Genomic DNA, 13,030 nt, shown 5'->3' with positions numbered 1-13,030 from the left:
AATTCCAGCAGCAGTGTACAGAGTTGAGATCAATTTAAAGAAAAAAGTAAAAAGTAAATAATGGGGGTTTAAAAGGAAACAAAATAGAGAAATATTACAAAAAGAATAAAAACAATGGGAATAACAATATAACAGTAAAATAAGAATATAACAAGACAAAGTAGGCAGTAGTGACCATGTTATGAAATGAATAGAATAGAGTTTTATTGTCATGATTGCAGTGAACAGGTTCAAAGAACAACGAAATTGGAGCAGATCCCCTAAGGTGCATACACAATTTGGTAATATAAATAGTAAAATTTAAAAAAAAAAGATAGAAAAGATGATATACCGTATTTCCTTGAATTGCCGCAGGGCATATAGTATGTGCCTGCCTTGAATTACTGCCGGGTCAAACTCGCTTCCCAAAATAATTAGCGCATGCTTAGTCGAACTCGTGACGTCACCAGTGACACTTCCCCTGTCGTCATTTTCAAAATGGAGGAGGCTGATTTCAATACCGCTAATTTGAAATCGCATAAAGGGAAGAAGATTAAGAGCTATTCAGTAGGATTTAAAGTCCTACTGAAAGCCACTACTACCGACCACGCAGTCTGATATTTTATATATCAATGATCAATCATCAATCAATGTTTATTTATATAGTCCCAAATCACAAATGTCTCAAAGGACTGCACAAATCATTACGACTACAACATCCTCGGAAGAACCCACAAAAGGGCAAGGAAAACTCACACCCAGTGGGCAGGGAGAATTCACATCCAGTGGGACGCCAGTGACAATGCTGACTATGAGAAACCTTGGAGAGGACCTCAGATGTGGGCAACCCCCCCCCCCCCTCTAGGGGACCGAAAGCAATGGATGTCGAGCGGGTCTAACATGATACTGTGAAAGTTCAATCCATAGTGGCTCCAACACAGCAGTGAGAGTCCCGTCCACAGGAAACCATCTCAAGCGGATCAGCAGCGTAGAGATGTCCCCAACCGATACAGGCGAGCGGTCCATCCTGATGAAATATTAACATTGCAACACATGCCAATACGGCTTTTTTAGTTTGATAAATTACAATTTTAAATTTCCCCGGGAGTTTCGTCTTGGAAACGTCGTGTAATGATGACGTGTACGTGTGACGTCACGAGGTTTCAGGAAGTGTAATTTTTTTATTTCCATTTAGCTTCACCAATTTTGATATTTTTTTCTTTAAAATCGCAGAATTTTCGCAATCCCTCGTAAACTTCCCCGTCTGCCGCGCGGCCGGAGCGCGTTCTTGTCTGGTGTGTTGCTGAGCGTTCAATACGGCAGAGAAAAAAGTCTGAGGTGAGGCAAACAGTTCTCGTGTCTCACGATAGGGGTGCTCATCATCAATCAATCAATCAATCAATGTTTATTTATATAGCCCCAAATCACAAATGTCTCAAAGGACTGCACAAATCATTACGACTACAACATCCTCGGAAGAACCCACAAAAGGGCAAGGAAAACTCACACCCAGTGGGCAGGAAGAATTCACATCCAGTGGGACGCCAGTGACAATGCTGACTATGAGAAACCTTGGAGAGGACCTCAGATGTGGGCAACCCCCTCTAGGGGACCGAAAGCAATGGATGTCGAGCGGGTCTAACATGATACTGTGAAAGTTCGATCCATAGTGGCTCCAACACAGCCGCGAGAGTTCAGTTCAAAGCGGATCCAAGACAGCAGCGAGAGTCCCGTCCACAGGAGACCATCTCAAGCGGAGGCGGATCAGCAGCGTAGAGATGTCCCCAACCGATACAGGCGAGCGGTCCATCCTGGGTCCCGACGAGCGGTCCATCCTGGGTCTCGACTCTGGACAGCCAGTAGGGACGGCGTGGCGCAGTGGGAGAGTTTCCGTGCGCAACCCGAGGGTCACTGGTTCAAATCCCACCTAGAACCAACCTCGTCACGTCCGTTGTGTCCTGAGCAAGACACTTCACCCTTGCTCCTGATGGTTGCTGGTTGGCGCCTTGCATGGCAGCTCCCTCCATCAGTGTGTGAATGTGTGTGTGAATGGGTAAATGTGGAAGTAGTGTCAAAGCGCTTTGAGTACCTTGAAGGTAGAAAAGCGCTATACAAGTACAACCCATTTATTTACTTCATCCATGGTCATCGGACCGGACCCCCTCCACAAGGGAGGGGGGGGACATAGGAGGAAAAAGAAAAGAAGCGGCAGATCAACTGGTCTAAAAAGGAGGTCTATTTAAAGGCTAGAGTATACAGATGAGTTTTAAGTGCTTCTACTGAGGTAGCATCTCGAACTGTTACCGGGAGGGCATTCCAGAGTACTGGAGCCCGAACGGAAAACGCTCTATAGCCCGCAGACTTTTTTTGGGCTCTAGAAATCACTAATAAGCCGGAGTCTTTTGAACGCAGATTTCTTGCCGGGACATATGGTACAATACAATCGGCAAGATAGGATGGAGCTAGACCGTGTAGTATTTTATACGTAAGTAGTAAAACCTTAAAGTCACATCTTAAGTGCACAGGAAGCCAGTGCAGGTGAGCCAGTACAGGTATATATGTATGTATATATGTATATAAAGGTATATACAGTACAGGCGTAATGTGATCAAACTTTCTTGTTCTTGTCAAAAGTCTAGCAGCCGCATTTTGTACCAACTGTAATCTTTTAATGCTAGACATGGGGAGACCCGAAAATAATACGTTACAGTAATCGAGGCGAGACGTAACAAACGCATGGATAATGATCTCAGCGTCTTTAGTGGACAGAATGGAGCGAATTTTAGCGATAGTACGGAGATGAAAGAAGGCCGTTTTAGTAACGCTTTTAATGTGTGACTCAAAGGAGAGAGTTGGGTCGAAGATAATACCCAGATTCTTTACCGAGTCACCTTGTTTTATTATTTGGTTGTCAAATCTTAAAGTTGTATTATTAAATAGAGGTCGGTGTCTAGCAGGACCGATAATCAGCATTTCCGTTTTTTTGGCGTTAAGTTGCGTTAAGAGACATACGGTGGCGTAAGCGGGGCAAGTGCCGCTGCAACTTTTTTTTTCCGTCTCGTTGCACCCCGACTTTCAACATGGATGACTACATTTCCGCACTCAAACAGTTTTCTAAAGTGGACTTTCAAGCGGAGCAGGAGATAATTACTAAAGGAACACCAACGCCGGAGCTGAATGGTTTGTTTCAATCAATAGGACGGAAAGTTACTCGTTTTTTCCAAACGCAGTGGTATACGTGAAAAGACTGGCTTTGTGGATTGTGACGGTTGCTTGCTTTCGTTGTTTGGGTTGCGTGGACCACCCAGGAAGGACATCGCTTTTCAGCACAAGTTTGACTCTTTGTTTTTCAATTAAGTTTTTCCGGCAGCTCGGATCGCTCTTTCAGCTCCTCTCCGCTGCTCGCTCCTCGGTCGCTCTTTCAGCCGGCCGCGTCGTCGTCTCTCGTGTGCTGTTCTCTGTCTCTCTTTGATCGCTCCTGCGCTGCAACTGCTGCGGACACTCCACCTCCTTCCTTTATCTTTCCTCCTTCTCCCCTTTTATACTCTGCGAGGAGATACGTACATTGTGAGCCAGTGTGTGAGCCACGCATCTGATTTGGATTGCAGCGGCGCCGCATTCTCCGCCTCATTGCCGCCATTTTGAGCAGAGCTACAGCGTGTCCTGCCCCGCCGTCGGCCCGTCTGCTCCGCCTCTCCACATGCAAGAAACCGCCTTTTCTGCTTTCCTTGCTTTCTTTTTTCAACCTGTGGAACTGTGTGGACTCAAATGGGATTTTGTGACCTAAACAATTTGCAAAGAAGCCTCACCAAATATGAGCGGTCGGCCGCTCATATTCAGAGCTAGATTGCGCTAAAAACTGTTTGGGATGACGAGGATAGACTTGGCTTTGGATGAACAGCGGCGACTTAACATCGGTGTCCACAATGCTAAGGTAAAAGAGAACCGAGAGATTCTAGCTATTTTTATCCAGGAAAGATGGCGATAATATTATTTTTGTTTCGTTTTTAATAAAATGCACATTTTTTGGGCGACCGTTTGCATGTGTAAAGAATGCAGAAATTAAACATAACCCGTACACTGCTGTGTGGAGAGGCGGAGCCAACGGTCCGACGGAGCGGCAGGGCACGCTGGAGCCTGGCCCAAGATGGCGGCAAGGAGGCGGAGAATGCGGCCGAGCGGAGAGGCGGGGCGTGACGGGAGCGACGGTGTGTGGCTCGCGCAATAGTACACAATTGAATGATCTCTTCACGATGTATAAAAGGGGAGAAGGAGGAGAGATCGGGGCAGAAGGAGGAGGAGAGCCCGCAGCAGCGACCGAGGAGCGGAAGCAACAAGCAGACAAAACGACGACGACGGCGGCTGAAAAGCGGACCGAGAGCGAGCAGTGGAAAGGAGCAGCTGAAAAGCGAGCCGAACTGAAGAAAAAGCTTTATTTGAAATAAATAAAGAAGTCAAACCCGCTCAAAGTAATGTCCTTCCTGAGTGGTCCATGGAACCCGAGCGACGACCGCAACTGCTTGTTGGATAATAATTAACTAATCAATTCAGGATAGTTATAACTACCAACTACTCAACTTGCTTCATAATAACATTCTTAGTAATGCACCAGCTTACAGATATTATAAGAGAAAAAAACAAAACAAAAAACTCTGAGCTCCCAATTTTCAGCAAAAATCCAACCTCTCTTTTATTCCCTTCTCCCACTCCACCCTTATTTTCTCTTCTGCTTTGTGTATTTTTGTTCATCCACTTCTTCCTCATTATCGGCATCGCTTCTAGGTCTTTTTATTTTTTTATTTTTGCTGTAGTGTCTGGAAAAGTACCAAGAGGATAAGTCTTTTCCACTTGCATACAGCTACCAGTCAATTATGTGCTCAATGCATTCTATGTTTATATGTATTTTGATGGATAAATCCCCGCTGATGTGATTTAAGGAGATTATTTCAATGCCTCAAATATTTACTTTATTGGAATCCATAACCATATTTGACTCTCATACACTGGCAAGAGCGTATATGTTTTAATTGAAGAATAATAATAAGATTTTCAAACAAAAATGTATTGAATAATGACTTATTGAACTGATATGCAATTAATTTCCACCGAGTGTACCTAAAGGCACTCCTTTATGTAATCAAAATGTATGAAATTTAGTATTTTATTACATTTTTTGGCCGCACTTTGGACGTTCGTGTGTAAAAAGGTCATATTATTGTTAAAGTGCGAAGGATGCTGATATTTCCTACAGCCTTCAACGCATCACGCGGCCGTGGGAGAGGTGGCAAGAGCATATCAGTTCAATAACTCAATATTCTATTCATTTTTATTTTTGAATATTATATATTAATTCAAAATACGATAAAATATTTCATTATTTCATACATTTGACCGCACTTTGGACGTCCGTGTCTAAAAAAGGTTGTATTATTATTGTTAAAGTACGAAGAATGCTGATATTTCCTACAGCCCTCAATGCATCACACTGCCATGGGAGAAGAATCAAGAGCATATCAGTTCAATAATTCAATATTCAATTCATTTTTGTTTGACAATATTATTTATTAATTCAAAATATGTTAATATATTCTATTATTTAATAATTTTTGGAGCGGCCGGTGTATGAAAAAACGGTCATATTATTGTTAAAGTGTGAAGGATATTGTTATTTCCTACAGCCCTCAACGCATCACGCGGCATATCAATTCAATAACTCTATATTCAATTCATTTTTATTCGAAAAAAATATATATTAATTAAAAATACAATAACATATTTCAATATTTCATACATTTGACCGCACTTTGGACGTCCGTGTGTAAAAAAGGTCGTATTATTATTGTTAAAGTGCGAAGGATGCTGATATTTCCTACAGCCCTAAACGCATCACGCAGCCGTGGGAGAGGTGGCAAGAGCATATCAGTTCAATAAGTCATTATTCAATTCATTTTTATTAAAAATATATATCCTATATTAATTCAAAATATGTTGTTTCATATTTTTTGGGCCGCCCGTGTGTAAAAAAAAGTCATATTATCGTTAAAGTGTGAAGGATGCTGTTATTTCCTACAGCCCTCAACGCATCACGTGGCCGTGGGAGAGGTGGCAAGAGCATATCAGTTCAATAACTCAATATTCAATTCATTTTTATTTGAAAATATTCGATATTAATTCAAAATACGATAACATATTTCATCATTTCATACATTTGACCGCACTTTGGACGTCCGTGTGTAAAAAAGGTCGTATTATTATTGTTAAAGTCCGAAGAATGCTAATATTTCCTACAGCCCTCAACGCATCACGCGGCCGTGGGAGAAGAATCAAGAGCATATCAGTTCAATAATTCAATATTCAATTAATTTTTGTTTGACAATATTATTTATTAATTCAAAATAGGTTAATATATTCTATTATTTAATAATTTTTGGAGCGGCCGGTGTATGAAAAAACGGTCATATTATTGTTAAAGTGTGACGGATAATGTTATTTCCTACAGCCCTCAACGCATCACGCGGCATATCAATTCAATAACTCAATATTCAATTCATTTGTACTCGAAAAAATATATATTAATTAAAAATACAATAACATATTTCATTATTTCATACATTTGACCGCACTTTGTACGTCCGTGTGTAAAAAAGGTCGTATTATTATTGTTAAAGTGCGAAGGATGCTGATATTTCCTACAGCCCTAAACGCATCACGCAGCCGTGGGAGAGGTGGCAAGAGCATATCAGTTCAATAAGTCATTATTCAATTCATTTTTATTAAAAATATATATCCTATATTAATTCAAAATATGTTGTTTCATATTTTTTGGGCCGCCCGTGTGTAAAAAAAAGTCATATTATCGTTAAAGTGTGAAGGATGCTGTTATTTCCTACAGCCCTCAACGCATCACGTGGCCGTGGGAGAGGTGGCAAGAGCATGTCAGTTCAATAACTCAATATTCAATTCATTTTTATTTGAAAATATTCGATATTAATTCAAAATACGATAACATATTTCATCATTTCATACATTTGACCGCACTTTGGATGTCCGTGTGTAAAAAAGGTCGTATTATTATTGTTAAAGTCCGAAGAATGCTAATATTTCCTACAGCCCTCAACGCATCACGCGGCCGTGGGAGAAGAATCAAGAGCATATCAGTTCAATAATTCAATATTCAGTTCATTTTTGTTTGACAGTATTATTTATTAATTAAAAATATGTTAATATATTTTATTATTTAATAATTTTTTGGGCGGCCGGTGTATGAAAAAACAGTCATATTATTGTTAAAGTGTGACGGATAATGTTATTTCCTACAGCCCTCAACGCGTCACGCGGCATATCAATTCAATAACTCTATATGTTCAATTAATTTGTATTCGAAAAATATATATATTAATTAAAAGTACAATAACGTATTTCATTATTTAATAGATTTGACCGCACTTTGGACGTCCGTGTGTAAAAAAGGTCGTATTATTATTGTTAAAGTGTGAAGGATGCTGATATGTCCTACAGCCCTCAACGCATCACGCGGCCGTGGGAGAGGTGGCAAGAGCATATCAGATCAATAAGTCATTCGATTCATTTTTATTTGAAAATATTCTATATTAATTTAAAAAATGATCACATATTTGATCATTTCAAACATTCTTTTGGCCGCACTTTGGACGTCCGTGTGTAAAAAAAGGTCACATTATTGTTAAAGTGCGAAGGATGCTGATATTTCCTACAGCCTTCAACGCATCATGCGGCCGTGGAAGAGGTGGCAAGAGCATATCAGTTCAATAAGTCGTTTTTTCAATTCATTTTTATTTGAAAATATTCTATATTAATTTAAAAAATGATCACATATTTTATCATTTCATACATTTGGCCGCACTTTGGACGTCCGTGTGCAAAAAAAGGTCGTATTATTATTGTTAAAGTGCGAGAGATACTGATATTTCCTACAGCCTTCAACGCATCATGCGGCCGTGGGAGAGGTGGCAAGAGCATATCAGTTCAATAAGTCGTTTTTTCAATTCATTTTTATTTGAAAATATTATATAATAATTGAAAAAATGATCACATATTTTATCATTTCATACATTTGGCCGCACTTTGGACGTCCGTGTGCAAAAAAGGTCGTATTATTATTGTTAAAGTGCGAAGGATGCTGCTATTTCCTACAGCCCTCAAGGCATCACGTGGCCGTGGGAGAGGTGGCAAGAGCATATCAGTTTAAATAAGTCATTCAATAAATATTGTATATTAATTCAAAATATGATGACACTTTTTATTATTTCATAATTTTTTTGGGGCCGCACTTTGGACGTCCATGTGTAAAAAAAGAGTGTATTATTATTGTTACAGTGCGAAGAATGGTGATATTTCCTACGGCCCTCAACGCATCACATGGCCGTTGGAGAGGCACTCCGGTGGCAAGAGCATATCAGTTCATCCATCCATTTCCTACCGCTTATTCCCTTTGTTGTCGCGGGTGGCACTGGCGCCTATCTCAGCTACAATCGGGCGGAAGGCGGGGTACACCCAGGACAAGTCGCCACCACATCGCAGGCCCAACACAGATATACAGACAACATTCACACACTATTCAATTCATTTTTATTTATTTATTCCATATTAATTCAAAATATAATGACTTATTTTATTATTTCATTCATTTTAATTACATTTTTTTGGGCTGCACTTTGGACGTCCGTGTTTTTATTGTTACAGTGCGAATGATGCTAATATTTCCTACGGCCTTCAACGCATCACGCGGCAGTGAGAGAGGTGGCAAGACCACATCGGTTCAATAAGTCCATCCATCCATCCATTTTCTACCGCTTATTCCCTTTTGGGGTGGCGGGGGGCGCTGGCGCCTATCTGAGCTACAATCGGGCGGAAGGCGGGGTACACCCTGGACAAGTCGCCACCTCATCGCAGGTTCAATAAGTCATTATAAAATTATTTTTTTGGGGGGAAAATATTCCATGTTAATTCAAAATATGATAAAATTAGTTCATAATTTTTTTGGGCCGCTCGTGTGTATAAAAAAAAAAAGTCATATTATTTTTAAAGCAGGGGTGTCAAACGTACGGCCCGCAGGTCGGATCAGGCCCGCAAACCGGTTTTATCCGGCCCGCGGGATGAGTTTGCGAAGTATAAAAATGAGCTGAAATTTTTGAATGAAAAAACTGCTGTTCTAAATGCGTCCACTAGATGTCGCAGTAGCAATTATTTGTATCTTTCTAGATTATGCTACATATGCACCAGTCGAGGAAAATGAGCAAACTACATGAATAACATCCTGTAATTTGATTTTTTTTTTTTTTTTAATCAAGATAGATTGAAAATGAGTTGACTGATGAACATGATAACATAATTTATTCAGACAGTATAAATCACGATGTGGAGGGGTGGCGTGGCCTGCGGTCCTGCAACAAAGCGGTGTGTGCCAGGACCGACTTCGACATCAGCGACAGGTGCGTAGATCGCCCACCTGGGCGTTCTTATCTAATCACTTGTCGCTCTGTTAAAGGGAAGGAGAGAGAGGGATGGTTAATGGTGGAGCACGAGCAAGACTGACAAAAAGAAAACTGCTAAAAAGCACAAAGACAATTTGGTTTATATTACTGTATATTCTAGGTCAGTGTTTTTCAACCTTTTTGGAGGAAAAGCACAGTTTTGTTCATTGAAAAATGCGGAGGCACATATTAAAAATGTAAACTTGGTAGTTGATATTGACGGTAAAAAGTCATGGTTGCAATTGTCGGATATGAATTCAAACCATAACCAAGCATGCGTCACTACAGCTCTTGTCTCAAAGTTAAGTGTCACGTCCTGTGGCAGTTTCATGTCTTCCTTTGCGTGAAAATTGTTGATTGCCATGCCATTTACAGATCTACTTTGTGGACGCTGTCTGCTCCACACGCTGTAAGTCTTTGCTGTCGTCCAGCATTCTGTTTTTGTTTACTTTGTAGCCAGTTCGGTTTTAGTTTCGTTTTCCATAGCCATCCCGAAAGCTTCAAGGCCTTTTTTTAGGGACACTCGCCTTTTGTTTATTTTTGGTTTACGCATTAGATACGACGTTTACGAAGCGATTATCTACCTGCTGCCACCTACTGATATGGAAGAGTATTACACGGTTACGCTGCCAAGCTCTAGACAGCGCCGACATTCAATTTGCAGATTATAATTACTGGTTGCAATTTTAAATTTCCTGCGAGTTTCTTGTTGAAAACGTGGCGGAATGTCAGGAAATATGAGCGCTGCACACACACACAGCTAAAAGTTGTCTGCTTTAACCGCATAATTACACAGTATTCTGGACATCTGTGTTGCTGAATCTTTTGTAATTTGTTCATTTAATAATGGAGACGTCAAAGAAGAACGCTGTTGGTGGAAAGCGGTGGATCGCAGCTGCCTTTAGCACCGAGACACAGCCGGTGTTTCTTTGTTTTTAAACACAGAGCGGTCAAGCGAACATGTTTTCTCTACGTCAACCAGCATGTTTTTGAAAGGGGAAATTGTGATATATATATATATCTTACCGGAGCCATCAGTGGATTATTCGTCCTCCTGCGACAGCTGTCGAAAAAGGCAGCTGTGAGCTTGGCTCCTCGGCTTCCCTCTGAGACACTGCCTGTTCACCGCAGCCATCCGACCTCGAGGTATGTCTTTACAATCTCACTAAAACACTTGTTAGAGCCAAATACACTTTTCTGTCCGTCAAATTCATGACATCACTGAAGGGCTTGGCTCCAAGGCCAAGTGCCTGGCTGTTTAGGGAGGAGTCAGGATCTTGCTCAGGTGTTGCTGAGTAGAGGCGCAGCAGTTTTTGACTTGTTTGCTCCCGTGTATTTTCCGTTTTTGTACAAAGTGTGTTGTATAAATGTGACTTTATGATATTAAATATTTTTGTTAAACATGGACACAATTTTGGACATCAATTATTAGCCGGCTGCACACGTCTGAACTAGCTTCGTTTATATTCGGCAACCAGTAGCAGTAATAGTATAGGACTTTACCGCTACAACACTATTAAAACAATAAGCAGATAAGGGATCTTCCAGAATTATCCTAGTAAAAGTGTCTAATTACATCATCTGAAACGCTCACACTGCTGCCGCCCGGAGCCCTCGCTTTTTTTCTTCTTCTAGTCCTTCACCATCAATATCGTAATTCACAAATCTCACAAAATCTCACTAAAACACTATTAAAACAATAAGCAGGTAAGGGATCTTCCAGAAATATCCTAGTAAATGTGTCTAATTACATAATCTGAAACACTCACACTGCTGCCGCCCGGAGCCGTCGCTTTTTTTTTTCTTCTAGTCCTTCACTATCAATATCGTAATTCACAAATCTCACAAAATCTCACTAAAACACTATTAAAACAATAAGCAGATAAGGGATCTTCCAGAATTATCCTAGTAAATGTGTCTAATTACATCATCTGAAACGCTCACACTGCTGCCGCCCGGAGCCGTCGCTTTTTTTTTCTTTCTCGTCCTTCACTATTAATATAGGGGGGCGGCATCAGCAACTTGAGGGTTGCAGGTTCGATTCCCGCTTCCGCCATCCTAGTCACTGCCGCTGTGTCCTTTGGCAAGACACTTTACCCACCTGCTCCCAGTCTCACCCACACTGGTTTAAATGTAACTTAGATATTGGGTTTCACTATGTTAAGCGCTTTAAGTCACTAGAGAAAAGCGCTATATAAATATAATTCACTTTTCACAAGGGATCTTCCAGAATTATCCTAGTAAATGTGTCTAATTACATCATCTAAAACGCTCACACTGCTGCCGCCCGGAGCCGTCTCTTTTTTTTTTCTTCCTAGTCCTTCACTATCAATATCGTAATTCACAAATCTCACAAAATCTCACTAAAACACTATTAAAACAATAAGCAGGTAAGGGATCTTCCAGAAATATCCTAGTAAATGTGTCTAATTACATAATCTGAAACACTCACACTAATGCCGCCCGGAGCCGTCGCTTTTTTTTTTCTTCTAGTCCTTCACTATCAATATCGTAATTCACAAATCTCACAAAATCTCACTAAAACACTATTAAAACAATACGCAGATAAAGGATCTTCCAGAATTATCCTAGTAAATGTGTCTAATTACATCATCTGAAACGCTCACACTGCTGCCGCCCGGAGCCCTCGCTTTTTTTTCTTCCTAGTCCTTCACTATCAATACCGTAATCCACAAATCTCACAAAATCTCACTAAAACACTATTAAAACAATAAGCAGGTAAGGGATCTTCCAGAAATATCCTAGTAAATGTGTCTAATTACATCCTCTGAAACGCTCACACTGCTGCCGCCCGGAGCCGTCGCTTTTGTTTTTCTTCTAGTTCTTCACTATCAATATCGTAATTCACAAATCTCACAAAATCTCACTAAAACACTATTAAAACAATAAGCAGATAAGGGATCTTCCAGAATTATCCTAGTAAATGTGTCTAATTACGCTCACACTGCTGCCGCCCGGAACCATCGCTTTTTTTTCTTCTTCTAGTCCTATATCCTAATTCAGTGATCCCCAACCTTTTTGTATCCGCGGACCGGTCCTTTTTTTTCTTTTTTTTTTTTCTTCTTCTCTGTCATGAAAAAGGGACGTTTTTGTCATGAAAAAGGGGCGTTTTTGTCATGAAAAGGGGAGTTTTTTGTGGTTGGTGCATTATTTGTAAGTGTATATCGTGTTTTTTATGCTGATTTAATAAAAATAAAAATAAAAAAAATTTATATATATTTTTTTTTTATAAAAAAATATTTTGCGGCCCGGTGGTTCAAAAATCTTTCATCCTCGCTCAAATTAATGGGTAAATTGTCGCTTTCTTGGTCCGAATTGCTCTTACTGCTGGTGGCTCCCCTTGTAAACAATGTGAGGAGCCCGGCAATTCGTGACGTCACGCGCACATACGTGACGTCACGCGCACATACTTCCGGTAAAGGCAGGGCTTTTTTATTAGCAACCAAAAGTCGCAAACTTTATCATGGATGTTCTCCACTAAATCCTTTCAGCAAAAATATGGCAATATCGCGAAGTAT

Source organism: Nerophis ophidion, linkage group LG01 (assembly GCF_033978795.1).
Source record: "Nerophis ophidion isolate RoL-2023_Sa linkage group LG01, RoL_Noph_v1.0, whole genome shotgun sequence".
Classification (NCBI taxonomy): Eukaryota; Metazoa; Chordata; class Actinopteri; order Syngnathiformes; family Syngnathidae; genus Nerophis; species Nerophis ophidion.
Note: the sequence above shows the minus strand (reverse complement) of the source record.